The sequence below is a fragment of the Nicotiana tabacum genome, chromosome 11 (genome assembly GCF_000715075.1).
Source record: "Nicotiana tabacum cultivar K326 chromosome 11, ASM71507v2, whole genome shotgun sequence".
NCBI lineage: Eukaryota > Viridiplantae > Streptophyta > Magnoliopsida > Solanales > Solanaceae > Nicotiana > Nicotiana tabacum.
The window spans coordinates 5,722,714-5,736,493 of record NC_134090.1 but is presented as its reverse complement, the minus strand read 5'-3'; the positions used below and the strand labels follow the sequence as shown (position 1 = coordinate 5,736,493).

General features: G+C 39.8%; 1 non-coding gene across 1 annotated transcript; it reads right to left on the bottom strand.

Moving 5' to 3' along the window:
• Positions 1-10,226: 10,226 nt before the first annotated feature.
• Positions 10,227-10,333, bottom strand: LOC142166625 (small nucleolar RNA R71). Its single transcript, XR_012697028.1, has one exon. It is a non-coding gene; the product is annotated as a small nucleolar RNA R71 (small nucleolar RNA).
• Between the last annotated feature and the right edge of the window lie 3,447 nt (positions 10,334-13,780).

Here is a 13,780-nt window from a genome sequence, read left to right as displayed (position 1 = left end):
GATAAGTAAATTCATGAAAGTAAGAGGGTAAACGATTCAAATAAAATGAGTTTCGTTGAAGGTTGTTGGTGTGGGATAAAATACGGCCCGACCTAAAATACCTGATATTTATGGACTAGTACCATAAAAGGTACCACATGGCCATGATAGTAAGGTGTACAAGGTATGTTAAAGTGAGTAGTATTTTAAATAAGTTGAGATAATTTTTAATTATTGGGTAATGGGATATTACCTAATTAATTAGGGAATTATGTGAATAATCGATAATTAAGTGGTTAAAGATTTCCTTTGGGGCTGCCACATGGCATTAAAGATAAGCCAAAGTGGCACTGATATGTATGATGAGTCATAACACATATGATGCCTACTTTACACGTGAAAGTCTTTGATACACCTTTGTTTGGACATAACACCAATGTGTATAATAAGTCCTAATTTACCTTTGGTTGGTTTCTTTGTTAATAATATAGCTTGGAGAAATGTTGAAGACGTGACAGAATGCAAAGCCAAGAACGATACGCATCCCTACACTTATCTTGATGTAATACCAAAATCCATTCGGTAAGGGAGTTATACAGAAAGGTAAAGCCAAGAACAAAGGTGATGGGATTTGAAAATTCATACGAGACTCCATATTATAATAGCAACAGGATTTTTCAATTCTAAGGGAGTATGGTCTAATCCTTCTCAAGAATATCATACGAATTTTTCTCTACTCCGTGTATGTTAAGGCTATCCCTTCTTTAATTTTGGCATGATCCAAATAATACAAATGAAACGAGCAAAATATGCAACTTTCATAAATGACTCTATTCATAGAAATACTATGGGTGTCTATATTCTTGATTCCCTATGTTAATTATTATTATATCTTCTGTTTATGGGTCTCAGAAAAATACGTATTTGATATAGTTTATCCGAAAGGCATATTGATTTTTATGACATTCCGAGAAATCTTATTAACGTATATCTTATGCATTTCATAAATTTATACATGTACACTTACCCATGACCAGATGGCGTTATATACGCGTATATTATATGTATATGGGATATGGGAAAAGCCTCAGGAGTTGCTTGTTTGGTCAGTATGATTTAGATGTATATTGTTTAGTATGGCGGGGCTCAGTCCCGACTTTTATGATAATTATGTAGTCTTAGAGGCTTGTAGATAGATGCCATGTACGTAAAAGATTGTATGGCCTTGTCGGCCTATGTTTAGTGTACGAGTAGTTATTTTGGTCTTATAGGCCCATATGTCTTATGTATAAGTTGGTATTACATGTTGTATTCTACCTATCTCATGGCAGCCTCTCTAACTCAGTTATCTATGATAGTATGATACAAAAAGATACGTTATGTTTGTACTCAGTTAAGTAAGGTACCAGGTGCCCGTCGCGGCCCATCGGTTTGGGTCGTGACAATTAGGTTTGAATTGGAGGGTGATTCATAGTTTCAATGTTGTTTGGCATGATTTGAGGCCTCGACTAAGTTCGTAATGTGTTTTGGGATGTGTTGGTATATTTGGTTGAGGTTCCGAGGGTCTCGGGTGGATTCTGGATTATAAACGGATCGAGTTTGGGCTTGGAGGAATGCTGGAGCTGCTGTCATCTGGTGTAACCGCACCTGCGAGGTTTGGCCACAAGTGCGGAGCCATAGAAGCGGCCAGTAGGGGTTGCAGAAGCTGTCTTGGGTGAGCTGGGCAGTGCTTGCAGGTGCGAGACTTTTTCCGCATCTGCGATGGCGCAGATGCGGCCTCTTGGAGCGCAGAAGCGGAGTGGAGCGCAGAAGCGAGGTGGATTTGCGCACCTGCGATGTCGCAGGAGCAGGACCTTGTCCGCAGGTGCGAAGGGGCGGCCTCTAGTGTTTTCCACAGAAGCTGTCTTGGTGCCGCAGAAGCGTCCTTTGGCTTCGCAGGTGCGAAAGTCATCTGGGCAGAATGCATAAGTTAGCCAAATCGAGTTTTGGCTCATTTCATCTCTTTTCTCTCAATGGAGCCAGCCTTGGGGGCGATTTTGGAGTGCCATTTTCATCATTATGTCATGGTAAGTGATTCCCGCGTATTGTGAGTTAAATACAAGATTTATACATGGATTCAAGCATGAATATTTGTAGAAATTTGGGATTTTGAAGAAAAACCTAGAAATTAGTATTCTTGGATTTTTACAACGAATTTGGGCATGGAATTGAAAATAAATTATATCTTTGAGTTCGGAATGTCATGGGTAAAGTTTATCTTTGAACATTTTCGGAATACGGGCACGTGGGTTCGAGGGTGATTTTATCGACTTTTTGAGCGAAATTGGAAATTGTTGTAAATTGAATTATAATGAGTATTAGAGTATATATTTATGGGTTTTCACATGTATTGACTAGCTTTGGAGCATTGGGCATCGGTTTGAGTTGTTGGAAGGGCTTGGGAGTCGGTTATGGAATTTCGGAGCGAGGTAAGTCTCCTTTCTAACCTTGTAAGAGGGAATTAACCCCATAGGTGAATTGATTTTATGTGTACTCTTACTTGCAGGGGCTACGTACGCACGAAGTAACGAGAATCCGTATGTAGCTACTAATTATGCCCATATTCGGGTAGTTCGAGGTTTACACCATGCTTGTTGATACCGTTATTTGATTTTGTTTATTATTTTCCTTGAAAGGAATTGAGATCGAGTATGCTTATTAAATGCCGTGAAAAGAGTTGAAATTGAGGATTTTGGGACTCGAAAGTTTTCATTTGAATTATGTATTTTTTTTTAAAGAATTGAAGAATATTATAATAATAATAATTTGATAAATCTATGTGCAACAGCTTCACAAATACAATTCCGCGAGCGGGGTAAATTTCCACTACTCTCATGGGAGCGGGTCGTTCCCCTCGCCAGGTTAATAGATGCATCTATGGTTTGTGTCGGCATGTTAATAGATGCATCTATAGTTAATAGATGGCATTCAAGTGTTTCAAATAATTCTTGTTTAATTATAATATCGGCATGTTAATGATAGCCCATAGTGAGTGTCGGAGTCAACCCCTCGTCACTGCTTCTTCGAGGTTAGACGGGATACTTACTGGGTACGCGTTGATTTACGTACTCATACTACACTTGCTGCACATTTGTTTTGTGCACGTGCATTTATGTTTAGTGGCCTTGTGAGAGCAGAGGCGTGTAGGCATGCGGAGACTTAGGTGAGCTGCATTCCATAGTACGACCCGCAGCTAGCAGAGTCTCCCTCGGAGTATTTATATTTTTCATGTTCAATTTGTATTTCGGACAGCCGCTGTATTTTATTTTATATTCCTAGTTGATGCTCATGCACTTGTGATACTGGGTTTTGGGGCGATTATGGGTTGCACTGTATTGAAATTGTTGTAAAATATTATTATTTACACTGTAGATTCCATATTTTACTGTTTAATTGAAGAAAAATATGATTTCTAAAATATTAAGATGAGAACCAAATAAAGTAATTATTGTTGGCTTGCCTGACAGTGGTGTCCGGCGCCATCACGACCTTAATGGATTTTGGGTCGCGACAATATGGTATCAGAGCAATAGGTTCACGTAGGATGCCCACTGATTTCTACAAAAATGTCACTGTATTCTCCACACCATGGGTATTGTGGAAGTGGGCGGAGTTTCCTTTACTATATTTTAGCTAGCGGAAGCAGCGTATCAGTGGTGGCAAGTTTATGAATGAGGTAGACCAGCCAGTGCAGTACCTCCCACTTGGGCTTAGTTTTTAGGGATGTTTTTTAAAGAGTTTGTTCCTGAGACTCTTCGGGATGTGTGGTGCACAGAGTTTGAACAGTTGCATCAGGGCACCATAACGGTGTCAGACTATGCTATCAGGTTCAGTGAGTTAGCCTGCCATGCACCTATCTTGGTTCCTTCAGTTAGAGAGTGAGTCCGCAGATTCATTGAAGGGCTCGATTATGATTTTAAAATATGTATGGCTCAAGAGTTGCAGACCGACATTCCATTTCAGCAAGTAGTAGAGATTTCCAGAATGTTAGAACGTGTTCGAAGTGAGGAAAAAGGGTCTAAGGAGGTTAAAAGGGTCTCGAAACTCTGGAGGATTCAGTGGATTTTACTCTACAGCTATGACTCATCATGGCGGAGGCTCGGGCAGTCGGTCAGCCCAGTCCGCAATTCAGAGTACTAGTAGTGCTCCAGTTAATGCTTTTAGTGCACCACCGGCATGAGGTTCTTAAAGTGGTTATTTCAGTTATCCGACACGGACCCAGCACGAGCAGCCGCGACCTCAGATAGGTTGTTATGAGTGTGGTGATACTAGGAACATCATGAGAGATTGTCCCATACTTGGGAGAGGCTAATTTTATAAAAATGCTCAGGCTACAGGCTTTATTCCAGTTAATATTCCACGTGCACAACCAGTTAGAGGTGCAGGACAGGCGGGTAGAGGGCACCCTAGAGGGGGCGGCCCAACTCGTTTGATATATTTGCTATGGTGTGGCTTAGGCCACTACACCAAATGGTGTCGTTACGGGTACGATCCAGATTTCTTATAAAAGGATATTTTTCCTTAATTTGATTCGGTTATGAATATTGAGGCGAGTCCTCCTATTATGCTCCGCTTATGGGTGAGTTTCGTAACTTTGTGACCCACTTATATGTTTATCCATGGTGGGAGATTTGAAGATGTTAGCCTGTATCTATCATTTTTATTTTGTACACTACTGAGGGCTATAAGTCCAAAAGTAACTTTATATTACTCACTACAATGGGTTTTGATGTGATTTCGGAATAATTGATTTCAATTTTATGAATTTTATGCCCTATTGGAATGAGGGGTTCATTATGTGTTGAGAAAATTGTCTACGACATTTATTTAAAAGAAGAAAGAAAGGAAATTGAAAATTTCAGTTGGCACAATATGCAAAATACTTGCGATTCGGAGTTGAGGATGAGATCCTCGCATTTTTATATGATGTGAAATATTTAAACTGGGCTACAAGCCGCGGTGGAAGTTATATAAGGATAAGGTCCTTGTGGTGAAAACTTAATGAGTTTAAATTCTCCCTTTGTGAAATTAAATTTGTACTATAGAACTTATAGGGAGTCATGCATGTTAGTCTTATTTGAAAATTCTTGTATGAATTTCTCTGTGCATAATTTGCCATATTGGTGTTGTAATTATTGAGTTTTAGCCTACGAGGTGAGTGCCCATGTGGCGTTAAATATGACTCGTTAATTTGGATTAATAATTATGAGGTCTTCATGCCTCGTGTCTCGTTGTTAGTAAAGGGGAGGTTTGAAACGAGATTTTGTTAACATGAGGTTAATTGACGATGTTGTAATCAATTATGAACAACTATTAAGACAAGAGATGTGGTTATGGGCATACATATGATGTGCTTCATGTCCACATATCATTATGATAATGCAGTGCTTGTAATGCTGAGATTAGTGTTATTGATATATACATTGTGGTGCTTTGTTGGGTTATGGATATGTTGTTAGGAGTTGTTTTGGTGTTACTCTGGCAGGTGGATAGGCCCAATTACAGGGGAGACTCTGCCGAAATTTCTGAAAAGTTTGGGAGTTAGTAAAATTTGGGGGATTGAGACGTGCGAAAGAAGAGATAAGTTATGTTATGTGTTTGAGGGCGGACTCTACTTCTCATTCAAGGGCGAATGATCCTAAGTGGGGGAGAATATAACACCCCAAAATATTTTGAAGTACTTCAGCACTATCAAGAAAGTTGATGTGTGCGTAGGCACGAATTGCTATAGCGAGTTGAGACTAATACCGTGTGTTGATGTGAAAATCAGGTCTTTTGAAAATGTTTGGAGTGTAAGAAATTGGTTTTAAAGTTTATAAGTGTGGATAAAAGAAATAACCTCCACTGAGATGGTGTTGTCGGACCCCTGTTAAATTTACGGTGACGTAGAATCACCCGCGAGTATGTGTGTAAAAATACACTCAGTACATAAATGTCCTCAGAATAATTCTTGGCACGTTCAAGGACGAACGTATGTTTAAGAGGGGGGAGAATGTACCGACCCGACTTGTTATTTTATGAATTAACGTCCCGTTCAGTGACTTAAGGTCTCGAGCAGCTTCGTAATATGTATTATGACCCGCGTGTGTGGTCGAGTTTGGTTTTTGGAAGATTCAGAATTTAATTAAAAGAACAATTCTCATTTTGAAGCTTAAAATGAAAAAAGTTGACCAAAGTTTGACTTTTGAGAAAACGACACCGGAATGGAATTTTGCTGATGTCAATAGCTTCGTATGGTGATTTCAGACTAGGCATGTGTACGAATTTGGATTTGGAAGTCCACAGGACAATTTGATGCATTTTGGCGAAAGTTGGAAAATGGAAGATTTTTAGAAAGTTTGACCGAGAGTTGACTTTATTGATATCGGGGTCAAAATTCAATTCTGGAAATTGGAACAGGTCAATTATGTCATTTATGACTTGTGTGCAAAATTTGAAGTCATTCCAGATTGATTTGATACGCTTCGGTGCAATATAGAATTTGGAAATTTCATAACTCATAATTCGATTTGAGGCGCGATTCGTTGTTTCGGGATTGTTTGATGTGATTTGAAGCCTCGACTAAGTTTGCATCATGTTTTGTAACTTGTTGGTATGAATTTACGGGGTCCCGAGGGGCCTGGGTGTATTTTTGGATCATTGGTTAAGAGACTAGTTAAGTTAAGAAATTTGGGAGTTTGACCATAGTCAATATCGGGTCAAGACGACCTTTTTCAGTGTTTTGAGTGCGCGATCAGGTCCGTAGCATGTTTTATGGTTTAGATTCATATATGGTTTGTGTCCGGGAGGTTCCGGATGAGTTTCAGGGTGGTTTCGGATCATTTCGGAGAAGTTTGAGTTTGCTGGTTTCTGGTGAGGTACTGTTCATTCGCAATTGCCAACCATTTATCACAATTGCAAAACACTGTTCATTCACAATTGCGAAAACATTGTTCACTCACAATTGCGAACAATTTATTGCAATTGCGAGCACTGTTCATGGGAGGTTACTGTTCAATCGCAAATGCGAAGTTTTTGTCCGAAAATGCGAACCTGGGTAGAAACTTAAGGATTGAAAATCTGTCATTTCTTCATTTTCGATTGGGATTTTTGGAGCTCGGTGTTTGGGTGATTTTGAGGATTTCTTCACGACTTCGGCTGGGGTAAGTGTTCTACATCCGAAAGTGATTATATTTTATGAATATATAGTTATATTCATCATTTATTTCGGATTTAGATGGAAGAAATTTGAATTTTTGTAAAACTTTCCAAAAACAAAAATTTAAGATTTGAAGGTCCATTTGTCATCGGAATTTGATAATTTTTGTATGGTTGGACTCGTCTCGGAACGGGTGTTCCGATTTCATAAGTTTTTCGAGATTCGAGATGTGGGCCCACTGTTTATTTTTGAGATAAATTTCGGATTTTAATCCAAAAAATTAGTAAATTCATATAGAATTAATTCCTACGATTTGTATTGAGTATATCGAATTAATTGTGACTAGATACGAGACTTTCGGAGGCTAATCCGCGAGGCAAAGGAACATCGGAGTAAAGAATTTCACGGTTTGAGGTAAGTATCTCACCTAACCTTGAGTGGGGGAATTACCCCTTAGGCATTGAGTCTTATGTGGAAAACTGTGTAATTGAAAACCATGTACGCGAGCTGACGAGTACGTACTTGGTTTATATGTGCAAATTATATCGGCTAAAATTCTTAGACGCCCTTATGTACTAAATTGGAAATTATTGGCACTTATTAAATCCTCTATTTGTCATGCCTAAATCCTTGTTTGTTGAATTTGTTTTTATATGATGATTTGGTGTGATTGCCGCCTTGATTTTGTTTGAGTTCGGTGTTTTTGTTGAGTTAATATTTTCTAGAGATAATTTCATTCTGGATTATTTATTTGCAAATAATTTATTAAATAATTTTAAAATAAGACATTAATCTATTTGCCAAAAATTTGGATTAAAGAAGGCATTGTTCCTTGATGAATTACTTTCCAGTCATGTTGTTGAAATTGGTATTGAGTTATATAGGCCATAAATCAAACTGAGGAAAAGTGTTAAATTGTGAAATATTATTTTGTTGAGTTGTTCACTCCCGAATATTTTGTTAAGATTTTGTGCACATTATGGTCGAGCCATGGGCTCCTTGCATTTTATACGCTTGCATTTTATATGCTTTAATGATAAATTACACTTTATTTGCTCGTTATGAAGTCCATTTTATGTGTGGGTGAATTAGAGATGAAAGTAGAGCAAAAGGGATACTTAAAAGTCGAAAGCGTGCTCGGGAGCAGTTGAAAAGGAGAAGCCGGCAAAGTCAGGTCTTCACCAGGCATTATACCTAGCGAAGCCAATCCTAGAGCAGGCCTTATACCTGGCGACCCCAGGCTTGTAGCTTGCGAGAGACCTGGCGAGGCGGGGCAGAAGGCGAGCTTGACCAGGCCTTATACCTGGCGACGCCAGGCCTGGGGCGAGGTCCACCAGGCATTAGGCCCCGCGAGGCCAGGTCTAGGCGTGCACAGTCCGAGTTTTGAAGACTTATTTCGTCTCCGGGTTTGACTAGGACTTTGCCTACACGTTTAGATTTTTTCCTACACATATAAATAGACCTAAAAACGCCATTTTTGGAGGACTTTTGCAACCGGAGGCAAGAATAACTTGTGGAATCACCCGTTGGGAGTTAGAATCATCGATTTCTACATCCTTTCATCTTTACTTTGTAATTGAATTATGCAAAATATTTGGGATATTGTTACTATGAGTATGAGTAGCTAAACTCCTAATCTAGGGTTTTGATGGAACCTATTGAAGGATGATTTTCTTGTTACGTTAATATAAATTTGTCGTAGTATTTTCTCTATTTGTTCAACTATATTATTCATGTGGTTGATTGAAGGCCCCTCAATTAGTTGTACCTATTTAGTATGTATTACTCGGGAGAGAGTGCATATTTAGGTAGTTATTGAACAAAATCACTCCTAATGTATATGAGGGATCAATACGAAGGGTTTAAAGGTGGGATTAGGGATAACGAAATCTTGGTGCGATCTGAGTGAGCCATACTTAATGCCAGCTAGCGTAATTCGGGATAATATGTCTAGTAAATTGTGATAATTACTCGGGAGAGAGGTACGACAGTCATAGTGCTCATGATCGATAGAGAAGACTTAGGCGAATTTATAAAAAACGTAGTGGAAAAGATTCCGACAATATGGGAAATCACAACCTTAGATCATTCCAATTCTTGTTTACAAACCGTTCATAGTTAGTTATTTATTATTGTATTTTCATTACGTAATATTTAGTTAATAAACATCCAAAGTGTTATTTAAATATTTCTGAAGATTGCTTGGGTGAATTTGTGCGAGTCTAGAAGCTGTGGTTGATAGGATAATTCACTGTGGGATTGGACTTCGAACTTATTAACCGGGATATATTTGCGATGACCGCTTGTCCTTTTTATAAGGCATAGTTGGGCATGATCAAATTTTGGCGCCGTTGCCGGGGAGTTAACGGTATTATTAATTGCAGCTAAAAGAAGTGCTAGAATTCTTAGTGTAGTCAATTTTCTTCATTCTAAATCAAATACATTGAAATTCTAACGTTTGTAGTCTTGGGTGTTACAGGTGCATGCCTAGGAACTCCTCATGAACTGGTGAACTGCTCGAAGCATTATCAGATCCCGAGAAATTTTCAAGGCACTAAATCGTGCAAACAAGAAAAGCAAACAACAACAAAACTTGACAGAACAAATCAAACCAGACATGGATGACGGAATAGAAAATCCAATCAACAACAGAAACAATGTGAATGAACCAAACAATCAGGGTATGGTGCCTCTTGTACCAGAAGCAGCATTATATAATTGGGCACAACCCACCGCTGACAATCTGGCAACCGCAATTGCAGTCCCTCAAATACAAGCGCAATCATTTTAAATCACAAACAACATGCTACATTTGTTGCAGAACAAAGGACTATTCTCAGGGTCACACATTGAAGATCCTCAGCAGCATCTGAAGAATTTCATGTCGATATGTGTCACACAAAGGCAACCTAATGTGACATCAGACGCAATAAATTTGTTATTGTTTCCATTCTCGATGACGGGAGAAGCTCAGACTTGGCTTAATTCACTCCCCATAAACTCCATCACTACATGGGAGGAATTAATCAAGCAATTTGTAAACAAGTTCTACCCACCCAATAAGACTGCCAAACAAATTGATGAGATATTGAGCTTCAGGCAGAGACCAACAGAAACACTACAAGAAATGTGGGAGAGGTTCAAGGGTATTCTTGTTAAGTGTCCACATCATAGCATTCCAGAGCAAATGTTGGGGCAGAGGTTCTACATGGGATTGGCAAACATCTTAAAGGCTACTATTGATGCTTCAGCGGGTGGAGCATTTTTAAGCAAATCATTCAAAAAATGCAAGATCCTACTCGATAAAATGGCTCAAAACTCAGGATGGATGACAAGAGACTCTACGATCACTCTTGTAGTTCACTATGTGGCTTTGGATCCAAACAACTCTATAGCCAAAAATATGGCTACTCTAATGACGCAAATGAGTATCCTCACCAAAAAGATCGATGAATCAGGCCAGAAGCAGCAGGTTCACATAGTTGACGCAACTAATGGGGGCTCATGTACACCATGCATTAACCAACCATATGTTTGCTCATGGAGTGCGGTAGATGACAACCAGCAATATCAGGAAGATATGAATTATGTAGCCAATTATGGGGGACAGAGGCAAGGTGGTCAGAATTGGGGTCAACATTATCAACAATATAGACCAGCGCAGCAGCAGTACAATAACAACAACAATCCTGGAGCTATGCGACCACAGGGTCAGGTGGTGCCTTACCAAAGGCAACAGGGTTACAACTAGCAAAATCAGCAGCTGACTTATCAACAACCTCAACGACAACAGATTATGAGACAAGATAATAGTTTTACTGAACTTAAGGAATGCTGGACAGCAACAACAGAATGCTGCAACAACTGATTGGGTCCACGGGAGAAATGCAACAGAGAGTAGACTCACATGAATCAGCGATAAAGGGTATTAAGGTTCAATTAGGACAGATTTCTATGGCTCTAAACAATCGTCCCCAAGGAACGTTACCTGCAGACACACAAATCAATACAAAAGATCAGGGCCCGAAATAGCTTATGGCAGTGAGTCTACGAAATGGTAGAGACCTAGATCTGGAGCAAGAGATTGCTCGCGAAAGCTGACCTACTGAAACACTTGTGCCAGTACCCATCGAGATTGATGATTCAACAGGGTTAACTGAGGTGACAGTACAACATGCATAAGAGAGCACAAGCAAAGAAAAAGAGGTTGCGAAGGAGACTGAAGTAGCGCAAGAAATGACAGTAGAAGCAATGCCTGAGCAAGATAAAACTCAAATCACATGAAAGAAGCGACCTCCAGCACCATTCCCGCTGAGATTGGCAAAATATCATAAGGACGAGCAATATAAGAAATTCATGGAGATGTTGAAACAAATACAGGTGAACATTCCACTTATTGATGCGTTGCGAGAGATGCCTGGGTATGTCAAAATGATGAAAGATTTAATGTCTCAGAAATTCGACTTCCAAGACCTGTCCATTATTACATTGACACAGACATGTAGTGCAGTCGTGACGAGACCCATAGCTGAGAAGTTATCAGACCCAGGGAGTTTCATAATCCCATGCACGATAGGCAGCTATGCTTTTGCTAAAGCATTGTGTGATTTAGGGGCAAGCATAAACTTGATGCCCTAGGCTATCTACAAAAGGTTAGGCATAGGAAAACCTAGACCCACGTCCATGTTACTACAGCTAGCCGACCGGACAGTGAAGAGGCCCTCTGGTATCCTTGATGATGTATTAGTCCAGGTTGGGAAGTTTTTGTTCCCAACAGATTTTGTCATTCTAGACTGCCGGGTTGATGAGGAGATTCCCATAATTTTGTGAAGATCATTCTTGGCCACTGGGAGAGCTTTAATTGACTGTGAGACTGTAGAGCTCAAAATGAGACTAAATAATGAAGAAATAACATTCAACGTGCAGAAATCTATGCGGCGACCAAGTGAATTTACTAACTGCTCTCTAATAGAAGCCGTGGATATAATTTGGGAGGAGGAAGATGAAACCTTGAATGCTAAAGACCCTCTAGTAGCTTGTCTCATAAACTTAGATGAAGTAAATGGAGAGGATTTGGCTGAATGGGTGCTGGCTCTTGAAGGCCAAGGGTTTTGGAAAAGAGAGCTCGAATTTGAGCCTTTTCACTTAGAAGAAAGAAAAATTCCTCCAGTTAAGCCATCGATAGAAGAGCCACCAAAGTTGGAGCTGAAGCCGCTACCACCTCACCTCAAGTATGCTTTCTTGGGATCTAACTCAACTTTACATGTTATTATCTCATCTGGTTTGTTAGATATGCAGGAAGAACAGCTTTTGCAGGTATTGAGTGAGTGCAAAACTGCAATTGGTTGGACCATCGCAGACATTAAGGGTATCAGCCCGGCCTTCTATATGCATAAGATTCTACTGGAAGATGGCCACAAACCTTCTAGAGAACATCAAAAAAGGCTGAACCCCAACAAGGAGGAAGTTATGAAAAATGATGTGATAAAGTGGTTAGATGTGGGAATCATTTACCCCATCTCCAACAGCAACTAGATCAACCCAGTCCAATGTGTGCCTAAGAAAGGTGGGATGATTGTAGTACAAAACGAGAACAATGAGTTGATATCAACAAGAACAGTCACGGGATGGAGAATTTGTATGGACTACAGAAGATTGAACAAGGCCACCCGAAAAGACCATTTTCCCTTGCCGTTCATTGATAAAATGCTAGATAGATTGGCGGGGAAGTCCCACTTTTGCTTTCTAGATGGATACTCGGGGTATAATCAAATCTCCATGTCCCCAGAATATAGATAAAAAACATCATTCACCTGTCCATATGGCATCTACGCCTTTCGGAGGATGTCGTTCGGCCTATGCAATGCACCCGCCACATTTCAAAGGTGCATGATGGCCATCTTCACTGATATGGTTGAGGACATCATTGAGATCTTTATGGATGATTTCTCGGTGGTGGGAGACTCATTGGATGATTGCCTAAGAAATTTGAAAAGAGTGCTGAAAAGATGTGTCGAGACTAATCTGCTGCTCAATTGAGAAAAATATCATTTCATGGTATAGGAAAGTATAGTCTTGGGGCACCTAGTGTCGAGCAAGGGCATTGAGGTAGATCGTGCAAAGGTTGATGTGATCAAAAAGCTTCCACCACCCACTTCTGTCAAAGCAATAAGAAGTTTCCTTGGCCATGCCGGGTTCTATAGACGGTTTATAAAAGATTTTTCCAAAATTGCTAACCCCTTGTGTAAATTGCTTGAAAAAGATCATCCTTTTGTGTTTTCTAATGATTGCAGGGTAGCTTTTGAGGAATTGAAGAAGAGGCTAGTGACAACACCCATCATAGTTGCACCTGACTAGGAGCAACCGTTTGAGCTGACGTGTGATGCAAGCGACTATGCTGTGGGAGCAGTGTTTGGGCAGACCAAAGACAAAGTCATGCATCCAATATATTATGCAAGTAGAACTTTGAGTGGTGCCCAAATAAATTACACAGTGACCGAGAAGGAGTGGTGTTTGCATTTGACAAATTCAGGTCATACCTGATATGCTCGACGGTAATTGTTTATACTGACCATGCTACTCTCATGTACCTAATTGATAAGAAGGAGTCAAAGCCGTGCCTGA